We start from the raw sequence: 5,979 nt of genomic DNA on the forward strand, positions 1-5,979 counted from the left end.
GAGCCTTTTCCTCTCCTGGGAGTGCTCCCAGAGTGGTCCAGAGCCCTCTCAGGCCAGGCAGATGCTGGTCAACCATTTACAGTGCTTGTATGAAGTGGCTCGTTCATGGTCTGTTTCTGGGACCCTGGAAAAGTGTTTTCAGGGTCTTCCTAGAAAGCCTGCCTTTTGAAACCCAGCTGTCCCCCTGGGTGAGTCAGGAAAGTGTAGGCATCATGGTCTGTAAAATGGGGTCAACCATACCTACTTCTCAGAGTTGTTGGGAAGTATACAAGGTCCCTCAGGAAGGGCTGTGACGCAGGGCATAACATATGGCAGACACTTAGCAAATACGTGTTCACTCATAGTCCGTTCTAAAATTCCCATTGTCCTGTGTAAGTGCCTCTTATCAGGCCATCTTGTAATCATACATCTGCTCAAAGGCAGAGAATACATCTCAGTCACCATTTGTACCCACAGCCCATGGCATAGTGGCCAGCTCTCTTGAAGAGAGGGAAGAAGGAAGGAACAAAAGCCTGTATCTAAGCTCAACCCTCACCTCACTCACACTTGCTTTTTATTGGTGAAAATATCATATTGCTTATGCGCATAAATAAGATCTACGAGAGGATACCAGGATCCTGGCAATAGTGGTTATCTGGAGAACTCTGGCACTCAGAGTCAGAAAAAGGAAAACTTACTTTTCACCATATCTCCTTTTGCTGTGTTTCTGAAAATTGGCCATGGGCAAGCATACTTCTAAAAAAAAGTTTGTTAGGGACATCTGAGTCTTTATCTTAGCTCAGGTCTTGATCTCAGGGTCATGAGTTCAAGCCCCACGTTGGGCTCCACACTGGGTATGGAGGCTGATGTGGGAAACAAAGGCAAAAGAGGAAACTTAGATTTCCTTGCTGCTTACAGCCCACTGACAAGGCCTTGAAAAAGGCAGAATGACCTTCCTCTGCCTCGATGTTGACACCTTGGTAAGGGCAAAAGGCAATCTTAGCCTGGCCTCCCCCCACCCACCCCCCAGGAGCCTGTAAGTCTACTTTGACATATAAAAATTCCTTGGAAACTTCCTTTATCTCTGCCCACCAAGATATAGGTTAGCAATCATCCTCCAAGCATATGGCCCACTGATATACATCTGAAGGGTCTCATGACTGAGTTTTTATTGGACAGTAATAAATGACCTTTTCCTAACAATAGCTAGCCTCCTCAGGGTCATGGAAACCTTGTTTCCAAAATACGTTGGAGGCTTCTGCTGTCCCTAACCCCCTCTCAACTTGAAAGTATATAATCGGCCACTCCTCGTGACCCAAGTGCAGATCTTTCTGCCTATAGGTCCTGTCCCTGTGCTTTAATAAAACCACCTTTTTGCCCCAAAGCCATCTCAAGAATTCTTTCTTGGCTGTTGGCTCTGAACCCCACCACTTCAAACCACATCAGAACTTACTTAAAAAGAAAATTAAAAGTTTGTGTTAGAAAATCCCCCACGCCCCAGTTAAGCCCAAACAAAAATATCATGTTGGACACATCTGTAAAAATCATATATAGAAGAAATATAAGTGGTTAATAAAAATAGGGAAAAGTGATCAAACTTACCAAGAAATACACATTAAAATTATGAGATCTTTTCACCCAGATGCAGAGAGGTAAGGAATAATAATACCCCATGTTGGGCACCTGGGTGGCTCAGTCGGTTAGGCATCTGCCTTCAGCTCAGGTCATGATCCCAGGGTCCTGGGATCGAGTCCCACATCAGGCTCCCTCCTCTGCCGGGAGGCTGCTTCTTCCTCTGCCTCTCTCTCTCTCTCTGTCTCTCATGAATAAATAAATAGAATCTTTTAAAAATTAAAAAATAATAATACCCCATGTTGGTGAGGATATGTGCGACAGAAGCTTTCTCACTCTTGGTGTCAGAATAAACTAGTAAAAACTTTTGGGCAGAGGTTTGTTTCCAAATTGAAATGTGGTCAATTAAAAATAATTTTGGGGGCACCTGGGTGGCTCAGTCGGTTTAGTGTCCGACTCTTGGTTTCAGCTCAGGTCATGATCTCGGGGTCGTGGGATTGAGCCCCACATTGGGAGTCTCCTTGGGATTCTCTCTCTCCCTCTGCCCCTCCCCCAGCTCTCTCTTTCTAAATAAATAAATCTTTAAAAAAAATTTTTAACCAACATTCTAGGAATTGTTCCCTAAAAAAAATAATCTGAAATGTGTGCAGGTTTCTCTACAAAGTTGTTAGTTGCAATGCTGTTTATAACCTGAATGTGTGGGTATTGCAGGGGAAACCTTGATTGCCAGCCCCTGCTATCCTCCTCCCCAACCCTAGTCCATTGTTGACAGAGTAGTGAGTAGGGCCCTAGATAAGTGGTATCACCCATGCTTGGAATAAAAGAGTAGTACCCAACTTTGTTCCTCTATGGGCCAGATGAGACCCCAGGGACCAGAAGGGAGAGGTGAAAATTTAAATGCCTTAATTTCTGGAGAGATCTTGGCCTTGGAGATTCATTAAATCGTGAGTATATTTTACTTCCAAAATTAGCAGAGTAATTAAGCCAGGGCTTGGGAAGGGCAGAGGCAGCCCATGTCGATGGTGGCTTGCTGCTCGCCCTGGCCCAGAGAAGCCTGGTTACCTCCCTGTCTCCAAGGCTGGGAGAGGGTTCTGCATCTGAGGAGGCAGGAATTGAGGGTTTCCCTTCAAGTGCTCCCTGGAGTACTGCCTCTGCTTGGCAGCTTGGAATGCGGCTAAGCTACAGGAGTAGAGATTGCTGGCTCTCCTCGAGAGTAGTGCCTCTAGGTTTCTCCCTGCTTGACCCATGGCCATGAGTAGGCAAGAGAAAAATAACAGTACAGCAGAAGAGGCCTTGCAGCCAGAGGGAGGAGGAGCAGACAGAATGCTCAGAACAGGCAGCTCCTGATGAAACAGAACTGGAGGAGACTGATGACCACACTACCCAAATCACTGAGCCAAGAGACAAGGGGCTGACCTTATTTCTTATCTATATACCAGAGCCTTGGATTTATTTATTTTTTATCTGTCAGAGAGAGCACACAATCACAAGCAGGGAGAGCGGCAGGCAGAGGGAGAAGCAGGCTCCCCATTGAGCAAGGAGCCCGATGTGGGACTCAATCCCAGGACCCTGGGATCATGACGTGAGCTGAAGGCAGATGCTTAACCGATTGAGTCACCCAGGCGCCCCAAGGGGCTGACCTTAATTGATTAAACCAATTAGGGACCATTTTGCGGGTGGAATGTTTTTTTTTTTTTTTTTTCAGAGGACAACTACCTTGAATAACCCTTGTAGTAACATGTAGTAAGATGTGGTACCTCCTTGTCCTGAGGATAAAAGAGATCCTGTTAGAAGCTTAACACAGCCCTTGGCAAGTAATAAGCCCTTGGGAGAATATTTTCTCATTTGTGTTTAAAAACAGTGTTTTTAAAGTTTGGATGTATATGCCCTTCTCAGTTTTGACAGTTCATCTTTAAGTACTGTGCATAGAACCCTGGAAACAACAATGTTATACCTCTGTCATCACATAGGGAGGGCTTCTCAAACTTTAATGTTTCAGTGTTTCAAACTTCCAATGTTTTAAGGCTTCTCAAACTATAAATCAACTAGGGATCCTGTTAAACATAGGTTCTTAGTTGAATGCAAATTCTGATTCAATCTGGCTGAGGCCTGAGGTTCCATATTTTTAACAAGCTTCCAGGGATGCTGATGCTGCTGGACCACAGACCACACTTTAAGTAGCAAGGAGATAGGTAGGGTTTCACTTCTCCCGTGTTACTGAAGGGGTTTATCACTGCATCCATTTTCCATGGACAGGAACACAGGGAAAGGGGAGAAAGAGGAGGAGGAAAGCAAGCAACTTCCTTTTTTTAAACCTCATCTCTTTATTTAAAAAAAATTCAAACCTGGGACGCCTGAGTGGCTCAGTTGGTTAAACGTCTGCCTTCAGCTCAAGTCATGATACCAGGGTCCTGGGATCAAGTCCCCCATCGGGCTCCTTGCTTAGTGGGGAGCCTGCTTCTCCCTCTGCCTGCCGCTCCCCCTGTCTCTGTCTCACACAAATAAAAAAAATTTTTTTTTAATTCAAACCTGAATATTTGAAAGAATAATGCAGCAAACACCTATGTACCTGCCAACTCAGCTCCATCAATTGGTAACATTTACACAAATTGCTTTTAAGGACATGACATGGTAATAAGTTTGGCATACAGCCTCACCTTGCTGCAAGGGAGGCTGAGAAATACAAGCCTACCTTGACAGCTATTTGCTTGCTGTAGGGGGTGGGGTTCTGTTAATACAAGAAGATGTGATAAAGCAGTTATTGGAGAAGGAGAAGAAAGACTTGTGGGACAATAGACAGTAGGTAGCAGTTAGCCACCTCTGACACATTGACCCCTTAAATCTTATAACCAGTTGTTCTCTTGGAAGTGGATTCTGGAAAGATCAGAGCTGAAGTTTCAGCCCATCTCTAGAAAGTATATAGGACCTCAAAGTGCATTTTACACACCCACCTCACCACACCCTGTTTGGCCCTCATTTATCTTGCTGTACTGTATGGATCTTTCTAATCAGTCTTAAATCTTTTTTTTTTTTGCAACAAATTTAATTTATAAATAATTTAATAATGACACACTAAATATAATTGTGTGAAGTCCTCAAAATGTTCTGAATGGGCCCAAACACAGTTCACCACAGCATCTTTGCTTTCAATAGCATGTTTGCGGTCCTTAAACATGTAACAGTGCAGAGGTGTAAAGAGTATTATATCAATTTTCATTTTGTTCAAGTGTTATTTTCAGCTTTCTTAAAAAAACAGGAACTTACAGAAACTGTTACAAAAAGGAAATATAAATATGGGTTGCTTTATATAAATCAAGATTCCATCAGCCTCTACACATCATACTATGTAGACAACAATAGATTATTCCTTCTTGTTTTATATTGTCTTGTTACCTCTCTTTTTTTTTTTTTTTTTTTTTTTTTTGAGAGAGCACACAAGCGAGGGGTGAGGGGTGGAGGAGGGGGCAGAGGGAGAGGGAGAAGCAGGCTCCTGGCTGAGCAGGGCGAAGGAAGTGGGAAGTGGGGCTGGATGGCAGGATCCTGGGATCATGAAGGCAGACACTTAACAGACTGAGACACCCAGGCGCCCCATATTACTCTTGATCTATTTATACCAGTTACTTTAAAAACTTCTCACCTCTTTACTTTTTCCTTTTCAAAATGTTAAAAAAAATACGCTTTTAACTTTTCTAAGATAGTGTTATTTTATTTAGACTTTTGACCTGTGATAACGTTTATTCTCTTGGATATGAATGAAATCCTTTTAGGGTGGATTATTCTAGCCTTTGGCTGTAAGCAGGTCCTTCTTATTCCACCCTTTGGCTATGTGGACCACTTTTATTTGAAGGCAAAGAATAAATTCCTGCTTTAAAGTTACTATCAGATGTTGCTCAACTCGGGTTCCCTACCAACAGAACTTGAGTTCGATCTTGTGATACAGACCCTCCTGCACCTTGAGTGCGACCGACCCCTACCCTTTGGCACGGCGACAGCCCTCCACAGCCTTTGTGCGTAGACGGACTGGCTGTCGTGGACGCGGCCTACGCTTCCCCGGCTCGACGCGCCGCCGGGCGCCGGGGATGGAAAAGCCCGAGCCCCAAGCCCAAGCGAGGGGAGCGTCAGCCCAGGCAAGACTGGAGAACAGGGAGCAATCCCTGTCTCGGGAGCCCCCCCGCTCTGCGTGTGGGGCACTCAGCCGGGCCCAGAAGGCACCAACCGGCCGGCTTCCACCGGGGGGGGGCAGGAGGGGGCGCCGGGGTCGTCTACGTCCGCCAGCGCAGAAGCGCTCGGCCGGCGGCCGGCCTCGTCCGCGCCTCCGCCCGCCACCGGGCCTCACCCGAGACCCGCCCGCTCGTAAGATGGCGGCGGCGGCGGCGGCGTCCCACGTGGGGGCCGGCGGCCAATGGGCTTCCGGCCTGCGCCGCCGGC

This window comes from Mirounga leonina, unplaced genomic scaffold (genome assembly GCF_011800145.1).
Source record: "Mirounga leonina isolate KUSES-001 unplaced genomic scaffold, KU_Mleo_1.0 Mir_175, whole genome shotgun sequence".
Taxonomy (NCBI): Eukaryota; Metazoa; Chordata; class Mammalia; order Carnivora; family Phocidae; genus Mirounga; species Mirounga leonina.